The following is a 25728-nucleotide window of genomic DNA, read 5'->3' as shown; positions in this document are numbered from 1 at the left end:
GCGGTTTGAAAAATCATGCCAGGCACACACATGTGCCCAAAATCCCGAGAAGAAAATGGAGGAGAAGGGATTGCAGCATGCTTCCACAACCCCCCCTACCACCACCACCACCAGGGGTAATTTCTCACTATCCCTCTCTTTTTCTCTCTCTAGCAAGCACACACGGGCCCTATGGTAAAACAAAACAAAAGAAGCCTGGGAGGAGGAATAGATAGAGCTTTGATTCAATTCTCAGCTCCTCTACTTAGTCATTGAGGGTCTTAGGGGGGAAGTTACTGAGCTTCTATAAGTTTCAAGTATGCACACTCAGTTTTTATCTCAGTGGGATATAATGAGGACTATGAAATGTTACCAGTGGAGCACTTAGACTTGGATCATCCAGAACTAGTGCTTAGTAAGTGTTAGTACCAGCAGCAGAAGTTGTTCTTACTGTCAGTGGTAAGCAGAGAAAAGATTAGGAGTGGAGAATCAAGCTCATAATAATAAGTACTGCCAAGAGAAGTGGGCCAAATAGCAGGGAACTTCATAGGCCAGTTTCTAAAAAAAACTTGGAAAAAGCTATAAATGTCCACAGACCAAGGAGACACCAACCACTCTCAGCAGAAGACAGAATATGGCAGCAGAATGGTGAGCTACCCATATCACATGTTAAGACTCCCAAAAAAGCAACCTCAATTCTATGAACACTGCTGCCTATACATTTTTAAATATATGCAAAATTAGCAAGGGGTAGATGAAATAGGTAATTTAATACATGGTAGGAGTGTAAATTGATACAATCCATTGGAAAGAAATTAGGTAATCTATCAAGAGTCTTAAAAATGCTCATGACTGCATAAATCCACTTCTGAGAATCTGCCCTAAGGAAATAATCACAATATGGAAAAATCTTCCTATGTAAAAATTAATTCCATCATATTCATATTATTTATAATAGGAAAAAATCAGAAGGACACTAAATGTTCAACATAAGGAAATAGTTAAGTTAATAATACCAGTTATATAAAACACTATGCATGCATTTAGCATTATGTGTATCAAATGCTTACAAGAATATTGGAATATTCTTTTCATGTTAAATTAAAATTGTTGCATATATTACAATCATGATTATAAAAAAGAAATGAAAACTAGATAGAAATAATACTGAGAAGAAAATCTATATATCCTATGGAGCTTCTCTCTAGGCCTACTTGATACATGGTTAACTAAATTAATTAAAGTGAAGGATTCAATGCTTTAAAATCGGAGAGGGTGGGCAGCAGGTGGCATGGTAGTTAAGGTGCTGAACTCTCACATGACTGACCATGGTTTGAGTCCTAAACCTGGCGACTTGAAAATCACACCAGGTGGATGGCCAAAATCCCAGAAGGAGAATGGAGGAGAAGGGATTGCGGAGTGCCCATCCACTCCAGGAGGGTTATTTCTCACTTTCCTTCTCACTGTCTCTCTGGTGAGCACATGCATCCCATGGTAAAAACCTTAAAAAAAAAAAAAAAAGAAAAGAAAAAAGAAGAGGAAAGAAGGAAGGAAGGAAGGAAGGAAGGAGGGAAGGAAGGAAGGAAGAAAGGAAGAAAGAAAGAGAAAGGGAAAGAAAGAGAAAGAAAGGAAGGAAGGGAAAGAAAGAGGAAAGAAAGAAAGAAAGAGAAAGAAAGAAAGAGGAAGGGAAATAAAGAGAAAGAAAAAAGAAAGTAAGGAAAGGGAAAGAAAGAAAGAGAGGAAGAACAAAAGAGAAAGAAAGAGCAGAAGAAAGAAAAAGGGAAAGAAAAAGAAAGGAGAAAATAAAGAAAGAGAAAGAAAGAAAGGGAAAGATAAAGAAAGAAAAAAAGAAGGAATGAAGGAAAAAAGAAAGAAAGAAAAGAAAAGAAGGAAAAAGAAAGAAAGAAAGTAAAAGAAAAAGAAAATCAGAATGGGTAAAAGGCCTCATCTTTCTTTCTCTTTTCTGGGCCCTAAAGGATGAGTAGTAGCTTTATAGAGCACTATATTGGAAAAAATATTTTCAAAAAGAAGTTTTTAAAAAAATAGTTAAAAGATTGAAAGAAAGGAAGGGAAGGAAAAAAGAAAGAAAGAAAGTTTCTGTGTCTGTATGCAGCTGGAAAGAGGATCCATAGTCATTGATGTCTACCTTGGGCAAATTAGGAGACAGGAGCAGTAGTTGCTTGGAAGATTTGACACCCTAGACGTGATTTTGCTTTAGATAATAATTACAGCAAATGAAATTTGGGTAACTGAATGAGGGTGTTCTGGAGGAGATCCCTTCATTGAGAGGAAAGTAGAAAAACATGGCTTGGCACTCCCTTCTAACCCTGAAAGTTCTAAGTTGAAGTGCAGCCATGCAGCCCTCAGTGGTAGGGATACATTCTGAGAAATGCATTGTAAATGACTGTCATAGTGTGACCGTCACAGAATGTATGTACATAAATGTGAATGGTAGAGTCTACTCCACACCAAGGCTGTAGCCTCCTGCTCCTTACAGGGCCACCATTGCATGCGGCCCATTGTCGTTATGTGACATATGACTACATGTCAGACCCTCACAGGGTTAGGGAGTGAGATGATTTGAGAAACCGAGAGCAGAGAGAAGGCTGCAGAGCCCCTTTACTTCATATACTTGACTCAGAGGCCATCCAGACAAAAGAACACTGATTGATTTATCGCTCGGTCCATCAAACCTAAAGAAAAATAAATAAAAGCCATTTCACATAATAGTTCTGAAGAAACGATTTGCTTATAAAATTATGCCTGGAGTCTTCCAATCAAGTTGTAGGTGTATCTATATATTGAGTTTCATGTCATCCTGATTGCGTAGTAATCTTCTTATATGCTTGACCCAACTTGAGAGTTTTTTGTTTTTTGGGCGTTTTTTTTGAGTTTTTTGCTCTAGGGCACGTGCACTCGCCAGACAGACAGAGAGAGACAGAGACAAAAAGCGAGAAATCACCCCTCAGGGGGGATGGCCACGCTGCAATCCCTTCTACTTTGTTCTCCTCTCAGGATCTTGGGCACACATGCACACGCCCCCAGCGTGAGTTTTAAGCCACTGGGTCCAGGACGCGAACTGCGGTTGACTACGTGGGAGTCCAGCGACATAGACGTTATGCTAACTGCTGGTCCCCACCTGAGAGTTTTTGAAAGTAAAACATGGACCCCTCCAGGATGGCTCAGATCATTCACATCTTGATGATATTCTTTTTTGTTTGTTTGTTTTTCACACCTCCAACAGATTTACTTTTTTTTTTTTTTTGAGAGGTTTTCGCTATAGGGCGCGGGTGGCAGACAGACAGAGAGAGACATAGAGACAGAAAGCGAGAAATCACCCCCCAGGGTAGATGGTCATGCTGCAATCCCTTCTCCTCCATTCTCCTCTCGGGATCTTGGGCACGCACACACACACGCCCGGGGTGAGTTTTAAGCCACCGGGTCTGGGACGGGAACCGCGGTCAACTACGTAGGAGTCCAGCGACATAGCCATTACGCTAGCTGCTGGTTCTCCAACAGATTTACTTTTTAAAGGATGGGTTTTGAGAGAAAAAAAAAAAAGGGGCAGAGAAGTATGGAATAGGAAATAAATACAAATATAAGCTGCTTTGCTAATTATTTTATAACCACAACACACTAGCACAGAGAATGCCCTGTGCGAAACACAATACATATTCAGAGATTGAGGTGTTCTCCTGGCAAAGCTGGAGGTTTCCATCTCTAATATTTGGAATGTAGGCTGCGGTCCTTGGTTTTGGATGGATCCCGGGTGTGCGGCACCGTCCACGCTTTTAACCAGATCTGAACAGAAGAATGGCCACTTGGCCAGGGAGAAGTAGATGAAGTGCTTGGTTTCACGTGTCATGTAACTACCAAAGTTCCTCCCCACGATGCAGTGCCAGGTGGGGTTGTCCTTGTCAAACTCCTTCCTGATAAGGGCTACAGGGTCCTTTTCTATGTTATGCTTCTCCAGCACCTGAGTCACACCCTCCACTGAGTCCTCTTGCATCTCTTCCGACATGTCTGCATTTTTGATCACGGCCTTCCGGTCGCACATGGTTACCATGTAACAGGGGCTGGCTGACAGCAATGGTCTCCTGGGGGAGGTGCTAGCACAGCTCAGGCCTGGTGGGAACGGCCATCAATGATTTTCTTACCACTCTAATCAAGTTCCTTAACTGAGCATGCATTTTTCCCTCTAAGTTCTATTGAAGGTTAACTCTTCAAAGGAAATTGTCAAAGCCTGCCATCACATTTGGGTTGCAATGTGGCAGTAACACTAAACGTACAAATTTGCTCCTCTATGTCCTCATGTCATGGTGGAATCCACATGTGTTTGTATTCTGAGCAAATGGTGGCCTGTGGCAGCTTGCTTGGGAAGAGGGGCTCATCCAGCAGGTGAAAAAACAACAAACGAATGTGGCTTAAAATAATTAGTACCCACGCAGAGCAATCCATGCAGAATGCTTTCCTAAACTAGCTGCTTGAAGTTTTCATTCAGATAAAGAAATGAGCTAATGGGAGAGACAGGAGGCATGAGATACAGGTTGAGAAAGGAGGCTGAAATTGTCAGACATATTATAAAGCTAGGCTAAGAAAAGTAAAAGTTGACAACAAAATCCTAGCAACACTGAGAGACATATGAGGCCAAACATTCTTCTCAATAATTTCTTTTTCACCTGAGTATCTTTTTTTTTTTTTTTGGAGAGGTTTTTTTTGTTTTTTTTTTTGCTATAGGGTGCGTGTGCTCGCCAGACAGACAGAGAGAGACAGAGAGACAGAAAGCGAGAAATCACCCACCCCAGGGGGGATGGCCACACCGCAATCCCTTCTCCTCCATTCTCCTCTCAGGATCTTGGGCACGCACACACACGCGCCCGGCATGAGTTTAAGCCACCGGGTCCGGGACACGAACCACGGTCGACTACTTGGGAGTACAGTGACATAGCCATTATGCTAACTGCTGGTCCCCACCTGAGTATCTTTTAGTGGTCCAACCATTTTCCCTTTCCACTGAAATTTTTGTTTTATTTGACAGAGTTCCCCAGAGATCCCCTACTATGATCTTTCTTACTAAAACCAGGGAGTCTTTTTTTTTGAGGGGGGGAGAGGGTTGGCTTGTCTTACTAATAAAATGTTGGCAAAAGTTTCCCCAGACCAGGAACCCTCAGGGGTTTTAGTTTTTTTTCATGGAGCTTATTTCCTACAAACAGTAGGATGGGTGGGATAGCTACATAGTCAAAAGTACTTTTTCCTCCCAGGAAATTTTAACCAAGAGCTGTCAAGTTCAAATATATTCAAAATTTGAACATAGAACGTAAGTAGAATTATAATAACCAACATATGTCTCAGATTTATAGAAGATACTTATTGTAAATGAAATGATGTAAGTTTAATTTCAAGTTCTCCAAGAACACATGACCTTAAGCTCCTCCCAACCCCCCTCTCTCTTTCTCTTTTTTTTTTTTTTTGTTATTTTTGGTTCTATTATTGATGAATTAGGCATCTCTGGAGGAAGAAATGCTGTTTTTTTATCCTTCCCAACCTGGATCTGTCTATGACTATATTGAAAATTATTTTCTTTGCTTTCAAATGTACTTACTGTATAGAATTAATCTAGGTCTCTTTTCATTTAATAGAGCTTTGGAGCCCTAATATCCATTCAATTAATTAATAGTGGAAGAAGAGTCCAAATAACAGACATTTCTAAAAGCTCTTCAGCATGTCGAGCAGAGGAAGATAAGCATTTCATTAGTGCAATGACCACTTGCATCTAATTCTTTGATGTGCCCTAGATAAGCAACTCTAAATGTAATTACTGGGGCATACTTGGGAGATAGGTTCCAGCTGTCATAAATAGAATGACTCTCAAGGGTTTTTCTCTTAATTCTAATAACTTAATTCAAGTGGATTTCTATTGAATTGACTATGTTTTCATATATTAAAAATATTTAGAAGCCAATCAGAAACAATCATGTTATCAGATTATCTTCACGAACTACTCTATTGCCCAAAAGTTAAGTATTCAGAATTTCAAAACTTGCTCTTGTGAAATTCCTTCTATGATAACAGCAAATTTCACAAAATTCAGGATTAAAAAAATGTTTAAACTCATTCTCTATCTGTATCCTTTTGATGATTGCTTCCACTCTATTTCCTCTCCCAGAGTTTCTAGCTTTAATACACCTCCTGTAGTGAGTAGCATGTTATAACTCCTGAAATAACTTACTCTATTTTGAAGAATTGTAACTTTTAGAAAAATTTACATATATTAACTCATAATTTTACTGCGTAATTTCCACCAATTCTTCTAATGCACTGCCTTCTGGAATAAGTGAATAAATAAGTCTATTGAAATTCCCTTTTCTTAGGATAATCATCTACAATATCTTCAATCTTTCTATAGTTTCTCTTTTGAAGACCCCCTATTTTCATCACTTTCCTTTGGTTTTAAAGCCCAGCTTTCCACTCATGTAGCTAACTGGTCTTAGTAAGATACTCAGTATCATTTTAAGTAATAGATTATTTATCAATTTTTCACATGGGGACTGTAATATCAATAATTTACAGGGTTGCCATGAGGTTTAAATAAGATATTATATATGTTCAGTAAGTATTTATTTTCTCTTTCCATCTTAAAGTTAGGTACCTATAACCAAATGGGATGAAGTACAGTGTTTGAGGCATCTACCTTTCTTCAGTGTAATGGATTTGTGCTTTAAATGCAGATAGATGTTTTCTACAGTTGGGCTATACTATTGAAACATTAATTACTAATATTTTGTGTTTGGATTGTGTCCTCTCCCATCACCACTCCCTAATTCATATGCTAAATTCATAATAGTCAATGTGATCAATTTGGAATAGGGCCTACAAGGAAATAATTGAGATTAAATTAAGTCATAAGAATAAGGACCTAATCCAAGAGGCCCAACTGCTATGGCACAATGGTAACACAATGCCCTTCCAAGGCTGGAAACCACATGCCAACCTCTGGTTTGGATCCCCAGGTTGGCCTGAAAACACACCGGATGTACATCCAGTCGCCCAAGATATGGAGGACTAGAAGGCTGGGGAAAAGAGGTCGCAACATGATGAGACCCTGTTAAGGGTGATTTCTCACTCTCTCTCTTGAGCATGCACACATGCTTCCTATCACTTTTTTTAAGAGAGAGGAAGCGAGAACAGAGCTTTCTCTTCTCTCAATGTGCACATATAGAACTCAGAAAGAAGGTGGCTTATGTACAAGTCAGAAAGACCACCATCACCAAAACCATATTTTGTAGCACCTTGATTCTGGATTTCTAGTCCCCAAAGCTGTAAGGAAATTAATGTTTGTTGTTTAAGCCACTCAGTCTATGGTATGTCAGCCTGAGCAAGCTAATACAGATTGTGCTATTGTGAAGTCAGGGGCTGCTGGAAAAGTTACCTACAAATGTAGATGTAGCTTTGCAACTGAGTCCTAGGTCTAGGGCAGGAAAGTTGTAAAGTGCACGTTAGAAAAAGCCTGGATTGCCTTAAAGGGACTACTCATAGAAATGTGAATGCTAAAAGCAATTCTGATGAGGTCTCAGAAAAAAAGAGAAGAGCTATAGAAAAAAGCATCTATTGTTTTAGAAAATACATACAGTATCATGAATGTAATGTTAGAAAGACAGATACTGAAAGCCATTCTGAGGGCCAGCAGGTAGCATGAAGGTTAAGGTGCTGGAGCACATGACCTCCTGTGCAGTTTGAGTCCTGGACCTGGCAGCTTGAAAACATTCTGAGAGTGTGTTTGTGCATGCCGAAATTCTGAAAGAAAGAAGTATCAAAGAAGGGATTGTGGTGTGACCATCTCTCTTAGGAGGTGCTTTCTCTCTCTATCTCTCTCCATCCCCATCTCTATCAAGCACACATGCCCTCTGAAAAAAATCAAATAATATATTTTTTTTAAATCCATTCTGGTAAGGTCACAGGAAGAAATGAAAAGTGTGCTATTGAAAAAAGGAGGAAAGATTATCATTGTTATAATGTGGCATAGAACTTTACCAAATTGTGTTCTAGTGCTAAGTGGAAGGCAAACCTGTGAGTATTGAAATTAACATTTAACTGAGATGTCTAACAAAGTGTTAGAGTTTAGTTTCTCCATACTACATAGAGTAAAATGTGAGAGGAGAGAGAGAAACTGAAGAAAATTTAACACAAAAAGAAACCAACTTGAAGATTTGGAAAATTCTCAGCCTATCCGTATCACAGAATATGAAGAAGTATCTCTGAAGAGAACATTAAAGGTGTGGCTGAACAACCATTTGATAAGGAGATTAGTATGGGTATTAACCACAGATTTAATCAGTTATTTCAGTAGAAATCAGGAATAGAAATGAGATTAAACCAGCAGAAGTACTGCCAGCTGGGACTAAAAGGAACAGGAAGAAAATAGGACGGAATAAAGAAAGGCTGTGGGAATTCTAGGATTCTTCAGGATGGGGAATTATTTGGTGAGATCCTTCAAGAAAAGGGAAGAATGACCCTAAAGGTGATTCAGAGATCATCAGGGCTACCACTCCCACCATGGCCCAGAGGGGAGGGTTGCATCCTCCATTGTTTCAGCAAATGAGGTTCCTTCATTGGTCTAAGCTGGCCAGATAGCCTTCACAGAGACCCGAAGGTGGGGCAGGGCTACTGTGTATGACTGTGGGGAGACATAGCCACTCCATTGGGCCTATAGGGTAGAGTATCATTTGTAAAATTTGAGGATTATTAGCCAAAGAGGATTATCTTTAAGGCTGAGTATCTACTGGATGGACTAGGTTTTGGACTTTCTTGGACCTATCACCCATTTCTTCTTTCTTCTCCCTTCTAGAGTGGGAGTATATTTCCTCTGACTGTCCTGTCATTGTATTTGGAAACATTAACTTATCTGGTCTCACAGATTTACAGCTGGAGAGGAATTTTACCTGAGAGTCAATCTTACTTCAAATCTCACCCACACCTAATTTAGATGATATTTAGATGAGACTTTGAACTGAATGGGTTAAGATTTCAGAGGCCATTGACATGAGGTAAATGTATTTTGCATGTAAGCAGGACATGGATATTATGGGACTATTGATGGAATATTGTGGAGTAAACGATGTCCTTCTAAAATTACCAGGTTGATGCCTTCACCCCTAATGTGACTATATTTGGAGACATGTCTCATAAAGAAGAAATTAAGGTTAAATGTAGTCATTAGAATGGTTCCTAATCCAACAGGATTGGTGGCCTTTTAAAAAGAGGGAGAGAGACTTTCTCCTCACATATGCATAGAGGAAAGGCTATGTGAAGATGCAGCAAAAAAGTAACTGTCTGCAAGCCAGGAAGAGAGAAGTCACCAGAAACTGAATTTTCCAGTACCTTGATCATGGACTTTCTACGATTCTGATAAATAAATGTCTGTTGCTTATGTAACCAAGTCTATAATATTTATTTGTTTATTCCTTTATCATTTTTTAGGAGTTTGCCATGGGATGCATGCACTCACTGGAGAGACAGAGACAGTGAGAGGGAGAGTGAGAAACCACCCTCAAAGGAGGGATGGCCACATCTCAATCCCTCCTTCTCCATTTTTCTCCTGGGATTTTTGGGCACACATGCACACACTCCTTGTGTGATTTTTAAGCCGTTAGGTCCAGGATTCAAACTATGGTCAGGCATGTGGGAGTTCAGCACCTCAACCATCATTCCACCTGCTGACCCCTATAGTATTTTTTAACGAAAGTTCAAGCAGACTAAAACATTGTGCCTATTGTTAGTGAAAGTCCCTTTGTTTTCCTCTTCATATGCTGTGGTTTTTTTTAAGAATTATTTTATTTAACTTTATTTATTATTATTATCATTATTATTTTCCAGTTTGATCAGAGAGAGAGGAAGTGAGAAAGCAAGCCATCAGGTCTGAGACTTGAACCGTGGTTGGCCATGTGGGAGTCCAGCACCTTTAACCACCATGCCACTTGCCAGCCCCAATATGTTGTTTTTAAGACATGTCTGTATAACATACCTAATGCTAGCTGAGAAAGAGAGGAGAGAAAAGAGACATGCTCTTTGAGAAGTCAAGTGTTCAACATTGACTTGTTAATGATGCACAAATAATTCTTACCCAATACTTAAGTCAGCTCATGAGATGATAATTGGTAGAATTACATTGTTTTGGAACAAAATTGCTCATTCTGATGTTCCTGGAACCTCTCTATTACCCCTCATACTCTCCTCCCCCATTTTTTTTTTCAAGAATAATGATAATAAGCAGCCATCACAAAGTGTTCTAGGTTGATGAACTTAATCTCTTTGCCCCTCAATTTTCTTGCCTATAAAATATGAATGATAATAGTTCCTACTTTGTACAGTTGTAAGTTATTTGGCCAAGGAAGCATAGCTCAGTGGCAGAGTTCAGACTGAAGCTAGCTTTTAGACTTCCTACAAGTTATGTGACCTCTTTGTGCCTCAGTTTCTTATCTATAAAATGAAGACAACAATCATACTCACACATAGGACGATTTGAAAGATTAAATGAGTAAAACACGTGAAATGATTAGAACTTGCATACTGTCCTATACATCAACAAATCCAAGCTTGATCCCAGGTCCATCATAGAGCTGTCAACTATCATTTATGTCCTATTCACTGCTATATTCCCTGCTCCTAGCACAGTGCCTGACACACGATAGCCATTCAATGAACACTTATAGAATGAGTCAAAGGCAAGTATCAAGTAGTTCATAGTCATGGAAGAAGGTCAAGAATAGAAAACGACAAAGACCAGCAGATAGCAAATGGTTATGTCACTGAACTCCCACATAGTTGACTGTGGTTTGAGTCCTGGACCTGGTGGCTTGAAACTCGTGCCAGGTGCATGTGCTTGTGTGCCCAAAACTCCAAGAGGAGGATGGAGGAGAAGGGATTGTGGTGTGGTCTTCCCCACAGGGGGGTGATATTTCGTTTCCTGTTTCTCTGTCTCTGTCTCTGTCTCTGTCTCTCTGGCTAGTGCACAAACCCTATACCAAAAATCTCTCTTAAAAAGAAAAAAAAAATAGAAAAGGAGAAACTGGGGAAGCTCTTAGAAAAGTCCACCTGCTACATCTCCAGTTTTTCTTTTTTCTTCTTTGTATTGTACAGGCCATAGGTTGTTTCTAAGGCACTCTCCCTCAGCTGGGAGGGTCTGTAAGTATGCCAGCTGTGTACTTCCAAGGCTTCCTAAACTTCCTTATCAACACGCTTGTCATACCATATTGTAACTATTGTTGTCTTCCCTGTTGAACTGTAAATGCAAAAAATAACGGAGACCTTACCCACTCTGCTCAGCATCAAACCTACAGTGGCCTGCACATGGAGGTCACTCAGTAAATACCTGTGAAAGAGAGAAACGAAGGATGGAAGAAGGAGGCAGGGGGGGAGAGGAACCTAAAGAAAGAAAGAGGGAGGGAGGGAGGGAGGGAAACTACAAAGAGTTTATGTGAAATTTTGCCCAAGTGGAAAGCACTTTAGTAGACAAAGCAAAAAAGGGAAATTCATTTTATAAGCTGTAATGATATGCAGTGGGTGAATAGTTTATTTAAAAATAAACTATTTTTTAAAAATAAAAAGCAAAGATAGAATGATTAGAAAATAGAGCAATTGGCTTAACTCCACCTAGGTTAGGGGACTTAGTTTGATTACAAACAGCTACATGTCCTTCTTTTTTTGAGAAGCAGCTTGGTCATATTGGGATCTCCCTGCCTCCACGCCCCAGTTGGGACTATGGGCACAACCCACCATACTGCGTCCTTGTTTTAGACAAGGTCTCACTATGCTGCCCAGGTCAGCCTCGAGCTTGTGATCCTGCCACATCAGCCTCCCCCAGACATTATGATTACAGGCATGGTGGGCCTTTTTGTTGGATGAGGAATTGAACTTGGGCCTCCCACGTGTCCCTGGCATCTTAACAATGGTACCACCATGGCTAGGCTGTCCTTTAATACTCACTTCAGCACATGAATTTCAGCTTATGATTGCCAATGTTGGATCTGACTTTTCAACTTGACAATGACCATGTTCCTTGATCTTGGGTAGACCAATTGTAGCATGACAACTAATGACAGGTGATAAGCTCTGGTGTCCAGGAGGAAAGTATTATAGGAGTGCAGCAGAGGGGAGGATGACTGTATGTTGAGGACATCAGGGGGAAGGATAGAAGAGATAGCTCAAGAAAAGGCAATGATGGGACCAGCAGTTAGCATAATGGTTATGTCGCTGAACTACCACATAGCCAACCATGGTTCGAGTCCCGGACCCGGTGGCTTAAACTCATGCCAGGTGTATGTGTGTGCGTACTGAAGATCCTGAGAGCAGAATGGAAGAAAAGGGTTTGTGGTGCAGCCATCCCCTGGGGAGTGATTTCTCGCTTTCTGTCTCTCTGTCTCTCTGTCTTTCTGGCAAGCACATGTGCCCTATAGCCAAAAAAAAAAAAAAAAAAAAAAAAAAAAAAAAAAAAAAAAAAAAAAAAAAAAAAAAAAAAAAAAAAAAAACTCAAAATAAAAAATAATAGGAAAGAAAGAAAAATCCTGATAGCTGTTTTATTTAGCACATCTGTTATCATGACCATTTTTGTTAAAAAAAGGAACTGTGTCACAAAGGAGAGAGGTGATTTCCCCTGGTCATTTGGTGTATGAATGGCAAAGCAGGGTATGGGTATACATTCTGGCAGACAAAGGAATAGACTGACTTCCTGGAAGAATGCTCACTCCAAAGCCAGTTATGCCAGAAAATACAAAACTAAACATTTCAAGGCTTTGCAGCTTGTATGGAGAAACTAGGAAGGGCAGAAAAAGTCAAATCCCATATAAGAATAATAGACAGAGGATGAAAGGGATGAATGTGAGCTCAGTGTCCACCTGACCTCAAGCCCCATGTCCCTCCCATTAAACCCTAACACAGAGACCAAACAACTTACTAGAATGTCCCTCTTTTTCACCAGGTTGAACAATTTTTTGGACTGTGTGCCCATTTGTCTAGAGAGAGAAAGTAACATAAAGAAAGTGAGGTCCAGTCGTGGAGCCATCTGGTGGCATTGTCCCATCTCCTCACCCATCAGGGCCAGCCCTGCCTCAGATGTGTGCAATGAAAGCTCCCTTGAATTCCTATGGCTGGTTATAGCTCTGGTCTACCGCACAAAGCCCCGCTCCCTTTTCATTCAACAAAGTTATGAATATAACCAGACAGGAGAACCTCTCTGGCAGCATCAACCTTTTGCGTGAGATTCATCTTCAACAATTGCAGTGCTCATGAAACAGTGGCATGATTGGTTAAGCCCGAACAAGGATTTATAGCAAATACTGAAATACATCAGCCCAATCCTCCTTCAGGACTGAAACATTATTCACTTGGCTACTGGGAGCACTGTTGGCACAGCTCTTGGCTGTCCGCCTCTTTGGGAACATCCTACTGAAGCCTCTTCACACAGGAAGGCATTGTGCCCAGGATTGAGCAATGTGCAGTGCAAAGGCCCAGCCCCATCTAGGAAGAAAGCTGGAGGACCAGCTTTGGTCCAGAGCTCCTTGGAGGCCAACTGTGGCCGTGACTAGAACATGATCACAGCCCAGCCTCTTCCTCTGCCCAGTCCCAACCCTCCCCTTCCTTTCCCTTTCCTTCCATGGTGGTTGATCCCACCAATACACATAATAAACACCCTCATAGGCATCTCCATGTCTGCTCCCCAGGAATCCCATTGGTAATGAGGCCTGGTCAGACCATCTTCAAAGAAGAGAAGAGATGTTCTAGTTATCTCTCCAAACCAACTTACTGGAAAAAGCAGCACATTTTAAAAGTATTTTTCAGAAGAAATATTGGAGAGCTGGAGAAACATAATTGCTGGTTTCCCTCATTAGAAATATAGTTCACTGGGACCAGATGGTGGCACAATCATATGCAACTGGACCTATATGGGAAGGTGTCAAGTTTGAGTCCCAGGGCCACCCTGTGCACTCCAGACACATACATGTGATTATGGCTGGCTGAGGCTGGAGGTGGATCATGGCATGGAGACATCATTGGGGGCTTTTATCTCTATGTTTCTCTATCATGGAAGAAATAAGTAATACAAATAACACACACACACACACACATATATATATATATATATTGGACTCCCACATAGTTGACAGCAGTGTAAGTCCTGGACCTGGTGACTTGAAATTCACGTTGAGCATGTGTGCCTACATGCCGAAAATCCCAAGAGGAAAATGGAGAAGAAGGGACTGTGGCATGGCCATCCCCCCTGGGGGGTGATTTCTTACTTTTTTTGTCTCTGTCTCTTTCCATCTCTCTGGCTATCACATGTGCCCTATAGCAAAAACCTGTCTCTAAAATAATAATAGTAAATAAATAAAATAAAATAAATCATTGAAAAAAAAATCCAGCTATTCAAGAGTCCTCAAAAGAGGGGAGAATGGATCATAGGGCTTGAAGTAGAAAGGAATATTTTAATAAGAATTTTTCATCCAGTTTTTATTTATCATTATTACTATTTTTGATTTGACCAGAGAGAGAGAAAGAGAGAGGAAAAGTGAGAAAACAAGCCTTTAGATCTGGGACTTGAACCATGGTCTACCATGTGGGAGTCCAGCACCCCAACTTCCATGCGACCTGGCAGCCCTTAGAAAGAAACTGTTAGCAACGATAGATGAGCCTTCATTTTAGATGAGGAAACCGAGGCTAGAATGTTCGAATGACCGAAAGGCGTGTGTCTATCAGAGGCAGAACCCAAGTAGAAGCCCATTTAGTTTTTTTCCACACCCCTCCCCCGCCATTCACATTCTTGGAATGTCTCTCATTTTGATTGTCTAAACATTTTTAAATTACCAAAAAGAATAGAATTGCTTATCTATGTATTTCAAATGAGTTATATAAAAGTTAAGTCGTAGGCCTGAGGTTGACAATAGTTGTGTTTGGGACAGAGATTTAGCATTCTAAACCAGTTTGCATCCTGGTGACATTCAGCTAGATGGAAACAGAAGCAAACAAACAAAAGGAAGCCTTAGAGAACTGACCTCCCCGCTGCAGGGGAAAATGGCTTTGAGGCAGTTAACCCCAGCTAGGCAGAGGCCCGGCGGAGCAGTGAGTCTACACCACACACATACATCTGCAGACGCTTTGTCCAAAACGCCAGTGCCGGAGCATTTCAATTAACAAAGTAGGATGGTTTACCTGATAAAATGCTCCCTGTGTGAGTGTAATTACATATTTATACCCCACAGAGATTTTTTAATTTCTGTTTGGTTTGTTTGCCTTGAAAGTGTTTGTCACTGGGAGTGTTCTTGATGTGCAATTTTAAAGCAGCGTTGGCCAACTGTGTGGCTCGTTTCCATTTGAGATTCATTACAACTTGAAGATGATGCTTTTTCCCCTGTATCCACACAGCACTGATACGTCCACCAGCAGACAATGCATCAAGAGACAGGGACAGCATTAGAGGAATGGCGTCAAGTACCCGTGTTTGGGTTTTCTCTAGTCTCTCTTTTTTAACACACCAGAGGCTACTCATCGAATCTGAAAGCCTTGAAAATGTCTGCTTTCTTGGAAAGTTTGCTTTTCTCCCCCTCTTCTGTTCAAAAAGCTTTACCTCCACCCCACTCGCTTCAATATAGCAAATAACACGAAAGTAACTGAGGTCCCTTCTGTGCATCCCCCCCCTTCCTGATGTATACACAAACATGTAGACACGGATTGCTGATTCATTGGAGTGGCTTTCATTCCATCTATAAGCAGCCGAGCCCCTGCTATGTCCGGTACCAGCACTCCGCTTTGGGTTCAGAGATAAGTGTGCTCCTGACCTCACAGAGCTGTGCTAGCAGAGACCAGCCATGGAGAGAAGTCATTACAGCCTAGCGGAGTGAGTGGTGGAGTTGAAGGAGTGCCCGAAGCAGAGTGGTGGCCCTATGGGGGCAGAAATCCATTCTGCCCAAGGCAGGCTTCGTGGAGGAGGTGGCTCCAGAGGTGGTTTTGAAAGGGATGCCTCACAAACATGAACGCTCTCTGATACCTTACACCAGAGATAAATCCCAGAATAGGGTAAACATGGTCCCTCTATTCATTATTCTGGGAGGAAGCAGACATTAGGGAAGGAAACAAAGAAGGTACCTGCAGATTGTGGTAAGCCTGTGAATGGAATAATGATGGAGATGAGATCGGGTGGAAAGCCTCCTTACATGAGCTGGTCAGGGAAAGCCGCTGTGAAGAGGAAAGCCTCCTTACATGAGCTGGTCAGGGAAAGCCGCTGTGAAGGGGGGACATGTGAGGCCAGAGGGTGATTAGGAGCTGCTGGAAGAGCAAGTGCCAGGTCTGGGAAGGGGCTAACGTGGGCAAGGCACAGAGAAGAGGCAGGTGTTGCTGGGTATCACACGGCAGAGAGAATGCATTCACCTGGACTTGGTCCTGCAGGGGCTTGATGGTCATAGTAAGTGCTCAGGTATTATTCTCAGAGAAATAAAATTTACTTGAAGGGTTTTACTCGAGGGAGTGACATGATTTACAACCTAAACTTTTTAAAAGTTATTTATTTTTTAATTCCATTTGATACTATCATTTTTTAATTTGACCAAAGACAGAGAGAAAGGGAAAGCAAGGAAGCAACTAACCACTGCACCACCTGCCGGCCCCTACAATTGAAACTTTTAAAAGATCAGTTTGGAGCGTGGCATGTGGTTTAGGGCCCTGAATTTGTACATGGCTGATGGCAGTTCGAGTCCCGGACCTGGAGACCTGCTTTTTTGTTTTCCCTTTCTCTCTATGTTAAATTAAAAAATAATAATAACAAATGGAATGAAATAAATATTTTTTTAAAAAATCAGTTTGGCTGCTGTATGGGTAGGGTAAGGGAGCAAGAGCAGAAACAACAAAACTGAGAAGGATAGGTGCATAATTCTTTAGCTAACGTCTATTCCCTCTGATGGGCTATCAGCTCCATGAGAACAAGAGGACAGACACAACTAGTGCTATATAAAGGTGCGTCATTTGGGCAACATCAAAACTGAGAGGCCTAGCGGTGGTAGCTGCTGTTGATCCTGCTACCTGGCAGGCCGAAGTCATATGGAAAGCCTCGGTTTGATTTCTGGGCTACCCTAAAAGCCGTGGCAACGTGGCAAGACTCCATCTTAAAAAAAAAAAAAAAAAAAAAAAAGGTGGGACCAGCAGTTAGCATAATAGCTAATAGCTAAGTTGCTGGAATCCCATGTAGTCGACCGCGGTTCGAGTCTCAGACCTGGTGTCTTAAACTCATGCCAGGCGCGTGTGTGTGTGTGTGTGCCCAAGATCCCGAGAGGAGAATGGAGAACAAGGGATTGTGGTGTGGCCATCCCCCCTGGGGGGGGGGATTTCTCGCTTTGTCTTTCTGTCTCTCTCTGTCTGTCTGGCGAGTGCACGTGCTCTATAGCAAAAAAAAAAAAAAAAAAAAAACAAACAAAAAACCTCTCAAAAAAAAAAAAAAAAGAAAGAAAGAAAGAAAAGAAAAAAGGAAGACTGAGAACTGAGAAACTTAGGAACTTGCAGCTCTTGCCACTCAATGAGTCCCTGGTTTACAATGCCTATCTAGGTCACTTCCTTTATCTCAGCCTTTGTTAAAAATGGTAAAGATCAAGCTAGTGGGTCAGCCTGCCCAGTATGAAACGAAATGGGTGATTCCTTGCTTTCTGTCTCTCTGTCTGTCTCTGTCTTTCTGTTGAGCGCACACGCCCTCTAGCCTTCCAAAAAAAAAAAAAAAAAAAAAAAAGACAGAGAGAGACAGAGAGACAGAAAGCAAGGAATCACCCGCCCCCAGGGGCGATGGCCACGCCGCAATCCCTTTTCCTCCATTCTCCTCTCAGGATCTTGGGCACGCACTCATGTGCACCCAGCGTGAGTTTAAGCCACCGGGTCCAGAACTTGAACCACGGTCGACTACATGGGAGCCCAGCGACATAGCCATTACATCAACTGCTGGTCGTACCATAGAGTTCAGCCCGTGGCAATACTCAAGCACTTATCTCACCGTACTTGAGACAATCCTTCGTTGACAATCACCTCTCATTTGACTGTGAACGCTTTGAAAATAGTGATATGTATGACTTATTTTTATACGCTCAATAAAAAATAGACTTGTTTTATTTTATTTTATTTTTTAAAGCTTTTTGTCATAGGACACATGTGCTTGCCAGATAGAGACAAGGAGAGGAAAAGTGAGAAATCACCCCCTAGAGGGGTTGGCTACATTCAATCCCTTCTCCTCCTGGGATTTTGGGCACGCACACACGCACACATACCCAGTATGAGTTCAAGTCACTGGGTCTGGGACTCAAACCATGGTCAGCCAGGTGGTGCCTTAACCTGCTGGTCCTCTAATACGTTTATTGAAACATAAAACTATGGCGGTTCAGTTGGAAAAGATCTCTGAATTTCCAGCCTTCGGTATTCACAGGGTGTCCTCTTTATTCGGGTCCAAAAGAATGACATCCAAGAGGGTACCCCGCCGAGGTCCTCTCCTGGCTTCTCTGGACCCGGACTTGCTTACTTCTCAGGTAGTCACCTTTCAGAGCAAGAGCCTAGATTGTTTCCTACCCCTGTGCCAGCCTGCAGTGGAGGTCACCATCGGAGGTCCAGCATCTCCATCCCCTAGCTGGCTGTCATTGTCTCCACGGCGTGGTCCTGCTCCCCTTGTTCTCCTAAAAGAATGTTTAGACATTTGATTTCCCCTCACAATGCAGTCAATTTGCCACTGGACGCTCCTACAAGCTAATGCTAGATCTGAAGGAATTGAATCAAATAGCTCATCACTATTCACTAAACATTATGTGGAAAATAAGAATATGCACCAAAGAGCAACGTGCTCTGAGTTGGGATGTGCTGTGAACCATGCAAGGGGCACCTCTTAACTGAGATCTTTGTAGGATAACTTTTTTTTGGAGAGGTTTTTGCTATAGGGCGTGTGCGCTCACCAGAAAGACAGAGAGAGACAGAGAGATAGAAAGCGAGAAATTACCCCCCAGAGGGGATGGCCACGCTGCGATCCCTTCTCCTTCATTCTCCTCTCAGGATCTTGGGCACACACACACATGCGCCCGGCGTGAGTTTAAGCCACCGGGTCTGGGGCTCGAACTGTGGTCGACTACATGGGAGTCCAGCAACATAACCATTACTCTAACTGCTGGTCCCTGTAGGGTAACTTTAAGACTCAGTTTGAATTCTGATGTTGTGAAGAGCTATGGGCTAAAGTACTCACATATAAAGTGCAAAGCTAAATACCATCCGATACCAACTTGTAACGACTGTGGAGTCGCTCATCCTTCTTCTAGCGCTCCTCCCTGGTCTTCAGCATTAGGGTTACTCTCCAAATGTTACCTCGCGCTGCTTAGCCATAACTTTTGTTGATTGTGTACACTCAGGCAACCAGTCAGTAAGTAGAGAATGAGAATCTCCTGTGTGCCCAGGAAAGGGAGTAAGTAGGGAAGGAATGCACATGTTACCTGCAGGGGGCAGTTTACACGGCACTTCAAGAGCATGACTGGGAACCAGCAGGTGGTGTAGTGGTTACATTGCTGGACTCCCATATGGTTGACTGTGGTTCAAGTTCCAGATCAGGTGGCTTGAAAATTATGATGGACGCATGTGCATATGAGCCCAAGATCCCGAGAGGAGAATGGAGGAGAAGGGATTGCAGCATGGCCATCCCCCTAAAGGGTGATTTCTCACTTTCCCTCTCACTGTCTCTGTCTCTCTCTTTCCATTGCACACACCCTAAGGCAAAAACCTTGAAGACAGAAATCTGACTGCTTTTTCTTATTTCTAAAATCACTTCCAGAGGGCCTGGGGTGAGTCACGCCCACAGATGTCAACAGACCATTTTGGCCCATTTGATAACAAAAATCTTTCCATATCCTATCCCTGTACATCCTATCTTTGGCATAGTATCCCTGTGCCACAATCGTTAGCAGATCATTTTGCCTCATTGGTAACAGGACTCTTCCAACATTCTGTCTTGGGGACAGTCTCACAACTGTATACGAGCCCCCTTATCTCTGTTACAAGCTCCCCCTTCCACATGCCATGTCTTTTTTGTCTGGATCAATGGAACACTCTTCACTAAATTCTAAACTTTGTTCTCACTCTCAAAATCAAATAAAAATTGGGAGCCAGCAGGTGGCTTGGTGGTTAAGGCACTGGACACTCCCACATGGCCATCCATGGTTCGAGTCCTGGACCTGACGGCTTGCTTTCTAGCTTTCTCTCTCGCTCTCTCTTCAAATTAAAATAAAGAAATAAATTAAAATTAATAATTCTTTTTAAAAAATTAAATTAAAGGTACCCCTGTACCTGATCAACCAGTGAGAGAGGCTTATCTTGCCTCCTCTCCAGGCCTAGGTCAGTCAAATTCAGGCTTAAAAATGAACTGCATTAATTAATTACTTTTGCAGAGTTGGTTATTTCTGTCAACAACCTCTTTCTTAAAAAAGTAAATTAAATTAATTAATCATTATTTAATTTACTATAGGGCATGTGCAGGAGAGAGAGAAAGCAAGCCGCCAGGTCCGGGATTCAAACGGCAGCGAGAGATGTGGAAGTCCAGTGCCTTTACCACCATGCTACCTGCTGGCCCCAAAGCAAAAACCTCTTAAAAAAAAAAAAAAAAAAAAAAAGAGCATGACTGCTGTGATTTGCGTGTATCCTCCCCAAACTCATGTGTTGCAATTCGGCTGCCTTGTGAAAATATTAAGAGGAATCAGAGATACAGACATGTGACACACTCTCTTCTGCTCCCTGCCCTCCACTATGTTATCCACCAGGAGAGTCTCACACATGCATCCCCTGGGCCTCGGACCTTTGAACTACGTGCTAAATAAACATCAGTTTTAATAAATTGCCAGGTTCAGCTGTTTTCTGTTATTAGCAACAGAATGGACTAAAACAGTGACTTTCTGAGGTAGTAAAATAACCCCATGGCATAAACCTTGAGGCCCACCATGCACAAACTCCAGGGTGTGCATGCACTCACCTGGGAATTTGGAGAGCTACATGGAGAATACTTTTAGGGAGTGAGCTGATCAAGCTCAGGGGCAGGTGCAGAGTGGGTTGAAACAATGCAACTTTGCAGGTTCATCAAAATTGTTGCTTTTAAGTCATTTCTTGAAAATTTATAGCAAAGTTAGGCTATCTAGTAGCAATTACTAGCTAAGGTTTTGAGTAGCTACAATGCATTCTGCACTATCCTAAACATTGTACACACATTAACTTATTTTTCTCTTCAAGGCAGCTCTGAGGTAAGTACTAGAATGTCCTTATTTTTACATTAAAAAAAATTTTTAGAGAGATTTTTACTAAAGAGCACATGAGCTCACTGGAGACACAGAAAGAGACAGAGAGAGAAAGTGAGAAACCATCCTCTATGGGGGATGGCCATGTTGCAATCCTTTCTCCTTTATTCTCCTATAAGGATTCTGGGCACACATGCATATGAGCCTGGTGTGAGTTTCAAGCCACTAGGTCTAGGACTCAAACTGCATTTGACCGTGTGGGACTCCAGTGCCACTACACCACCTGCTGACCCCACAATGTCCCCATTTTAAAATAGGGACTATGAGGTACAGAGATGTTAAGTCACTTGTCCAAGGACGCATGGTCAGTCAGTAATAGAACTGATACCTGAAACCCATATTACATCATCCCAACACGCACTGCCACGCTGGGATGATGCAGTGACTCTCACGGTCGTCATTTATTCCTCCCCTTTTCATTTTGCTCACTTTGATCCTTCATTTTAGGAATGTGACGGATGTTTCCTAAGGAGAAATTAAACATCCATATTCATTCTCTCTCTCTTTTATTTTTTTTCAGAAAGATTTTTGTTATAGGACATGTGTGCTTGCCAGAGAGACAGAGACAGAAAGCAACAAATCACTTCCCAGAGAGGATGGCCATGCCACAATCTCTTCTCCTCCATTCTCTTGGGATCTTGGGCATGCATGCACATGTGCCCCATGTGAGTTTTAACCATCGAGTCTGAGACTAGAACTGTGGTCGACTATGTGGGAGTCCAGTAATGTAGCCATTACGCCATCCTCTGGTCTGTTTTTTCAAGAGAAATTTTTGCTACAGGGCATGTGTGTCCACTGAAAAGAAAGAAACAGAAAGATAGTAAGAAATCATCCCCCTAGAGGGGATGGCCATGCTGCAATCTCTTCTCCTCTATTCTCCTCTCAGGATTTTGGGCAAAAATGCACAAAGCGCCCAGCATGAGTTTTAATCCACCGGTCTGGGACTTGAACCATGGTTAACTATGTAGGAGTCCAGCAACATAACATTAGGCCACCTGCTGGTTCCATATTCATTCTCTTTAGATATGCTATTGCCCCCCAAACAAATGTAAAATTTAGAAATATAGAGCTCTCCACAGAAATAAACGTCCACATTCCACACAGGTCCATCTTTCACCTTTTCACCGGGTCAGTATCGGATCTCTCGAATTTCTCGTCACTGACTCAAGTGTAGGGAGCTGCTCAGTGCTCCTCAGTTAACGCAGAACCTCTCCTGTAAGTATGCAGGCTATGACGCCATCTTCCTGGTAGTATGTGAAGTTTAAATGCTCGGAAAGTTTGCGGCATAAATCAATAAATTACAGTAGTAATCGCATATTTATCCACTAGGCCACCTGGAACGTAGTCGTGCGATTTTACTCAGCATTCAGGGAAATGCATGGTTTTCATGTTCTCTTTTTGGAAGAAAGCATACTGCTGAGACTATTAGAGAAAATGCAAATCTCCTGGCTGTTTGGGAAGGCTCCAAAAAGAGTGAAAGTGAGCAGTTGTTACCAGCAGTGTTTGGATGAAAATGCAAAATCTTTGTCTTTAAAAGTGTTTATTTAACTGCGGAGAGTTTACACAGCTCGGGGAGAATTATAGTGGAAGAAATTACATTTCACCTCCACCATCATTGGTTTTTCTCCACCTGCCAATTGTCCCCACTTCAGTCTGCTGGGGCATTAGTGATCCTTAGAATGATCAGAAATACCAACATTTCCTATTAAGATAGGGAAGAATGGGACTGGCTCAAAATGAGGAATTTGTCTCCCTCCTGCTCCCCACACCTTTGGAATAATTTCTTCTGAAATAAGTTTGCCGATCAGATTTATGTTCAGCTTTCTCCTTGCCCTGTGATACTGAATAGAGTCGAGAAAGTTCTTCAAACCCGAGCCCTTTTGGCAGGCACAGATCTCAGTCCACTATACACACTCGGTAAATATTTGTGGAATATATTTTCTTTCCAGTGAATGATTACGTAAATTAGTGATCAACTGGTGGTTAATGGCCAATGATTGGATTTCATTCAGTTCTTCGGGAAGGGGACTTCATTTGAGGCAGAGGAGATGTAATGAATGTCTTCATAACATTTTCCAGTTTCCTCCTCCCTAAATTTCCCCCCCAAGTTTTACAGAGTATTTTACTGTCACGGCTCACACGTGCATCAAGATGCCTGCATCTCTACACAGTCTCTACACGCGTAAGGAAGAACAGCCAGCAGCCAAAGGGGGCATACAGTATCATTTGCATTCTCCCAACCTGAAGTCTGTGCCTTCTAAAAAGACCAGCCCAGTCTCTGAAGTTCTCCCACCTCTCTGGGGGGTGGCATTGGGAGTGGGGCAGGGGGTGTAGGGAGGCATCAGCAACTGAATAAACCTGTCAGATGCCTGCCCAGTCACGTCACCTGGTTATAATCCTGTGTCATGTCATCCAGCCTCAAAGGACACCATACATAATAAAGACGTTGGGAGAGGGTGGCCCTGGCGTGGCTGCTGAAGGCAGGGGCAGACGGCCACATGAAGAGCTGGGTTGGTGGCTGTGGTCAGAACACCACTGCCCATGGGAACCAGCAGTTAGCGTAATGGCTATGTCGCTGGACTCCCACGTAGTTGACTGCGGTTCGTGTCCTGGACCCGGTGGCTTAAAACTCACGCCGGGCGCGTGTGCATGCATGCCCAAGATCCCAAGAGGAGAATGGAGGAGAAGGGATTGCGGCGTGACCATCCCCCCTGGGGGGTGATTTCTTGCTTTCTGTCTCTATGTCTCTGTCTGGCGCGCACACACGCCCGCCCTATAGCGAAAAAAAATCTCTCCAAAAAAAAAAATAGCATGTCTCTCTTCCTGATGAGTCTTCTTTATTGGTTTTCATTTTTCCAGCACTCTTGTCTTGGTGAATATAATATAATTGCTACTTTGGGTTCTCATCATTTCTCAGTGGAGTAAATGTGCAGAACACCCCCCTAAAGTAAAAAATACCAAAAAAAAAAAAAAAAAAAAAAAAAAAGAACACCACTGCCCTGGGTCACTGTGCGTGCCCAGACCTGCTCACGTCTGGCTACTGAGAGGACCAGTTCTCTCTGCCCCACAAAGTAACCCCCGGGATCTGACTGCCTCTTCCACCAGTATCCAAAGCAAGATTCTTTGGCTGAGTTCCAATCCCGCACGTGGGGCACTCTGGGCTGGGTGTCCTTCCTCTCCCGGACGACGACCTCCACTTAGCTACTCCGGGCAGCAGCATGTGGAGTTGGCACAGCCTCTGGTTCTGGGGTAAAGGTCCAATAACCCCCTATCTCTGTTTTCTTCTTCTGTTCCATCTTCTCTTGATTTGTTCACCTTTCTCTATCAAAGTTCGGCAAGTCTTGCTTCAAACGCGGCCTTTCATTTTTCCGTTGTTTTCTCATCTGGTTCTCTGATCTGTTGCCTGTTCACGCAGCATCTCCTAATGTTTTCATCTGCTAGTTTTGCAGCTGTGTCTAGGCAAAGGCAAAATAACCAACACCAAGCTGCCGGGGCTTGTTTTCCTGAACTCTGCACAATGTATGGGCCCTATCAGCCTCTTCAAAAAGCCCCTTTCCTCTTCCCATTGCTGGCCCCGAAGTCCTTTCCTTGCTTCTTCAGAGAACACGTTTCCTTATGAGTGGGACTGATGAAAAGTCTCCCCTGAAGATTTCTGTCCATCTTCAGCAGATCTGGCAAATCTTCCCATACAGTTCTGAGATCACGCTACATAGTATACGTGATACACCCATGAAGTCTCCTGTCATCATTTTTTTTCACATAACTTGGCCCTTTCTTCCATTTTTTCTCTTGCTTTGTCTGAAGTCTTCTGTTCCTTGATCTGCTCAGTAACTTTCTCAGCTCCATCTCAAACCCCCACGTTCTGTTTCCTCCAGATACCTGGTTTCTTATCAGTTGTCTTTGGTTTCCCCAAAATTCTAGAATCTTTCAGAAGCTTTTCTTGTTTGAATTGAATTCAGCTTTAATATCTACCAAGCAGGAGGCCATGGTGTCTAAAGGTTTTTTCCCTCCAGTCAAGGTCATGCCAAGTGTCCTGGTCCACCAGGAATAGCCCTTTGAGAACCCCTGCAGGCTTCATTTGCCTCTCCCTCCTCCCTAAAATTTCCCCTTACTTTCAGCCAACCCTGAATACAGGTGCCAGAAGAAGATGCCAATGAATACCGGTGAGCTCAAGAGCACCAGAATGGTCACTGTGTTCTGAGCTTTTGGACTTCAGTCCTAACACCTCCACTAACACTTTGCTGTTTTCACATTACTATAAAAGCTATAAATCCCAGAGAAACATATCTACTCTTTACCTTACTGAGATGACAATGTGGTCAAAAGGAAAGATACAGACAGACCACGCCATGCCGGCAAATTGCCGTTTATGAGGTCTGTGGTGGTTCCTAAACCAGACCCTGAGACTCATGTG

At 42.5% G+C, this 25728-nt stretch overlaps 2 pseudogenes; both read right to left on the bottom strand.

Moving 5' to 3' along the window:
• Positions 1-3770: 3770 nt before the first annotated feature.
• On the bottom strand, positions 3771-4036 carry LOC102469660 (dynein light chain 1, cytoplasmic-like; annotated as a pseudogene).
• Positions 4037-19326: 15290 nt separating this feature from the next.
• The window catches only part of LOC102484691 (coiled-coil domain-containing protein 174-like), a 33571-nt pseudogene continuing 27169 nt past the window's right edge, over positions 19327-25728 (bottom strand).

Source organism: Tupaia chinensis, unplaced genomic scaffold, assembly GCF_000334495.1.
Source record: "Tupaia chinensis unplaced genomic scaffold, TupChi_1.0 Scaffold000133_1, whole genome shotgun sequence".
In the NCBI taxonomy this organism is placed as follows: Eukaryota; Metazoa; Chordata; class Mammalia; order Scandentia; family Tupaiidae; genus Tupaia; species Tupaia belangeri.
This window is presented reverse-complemented; position numbering and strand designations above follow the sequence as displayed.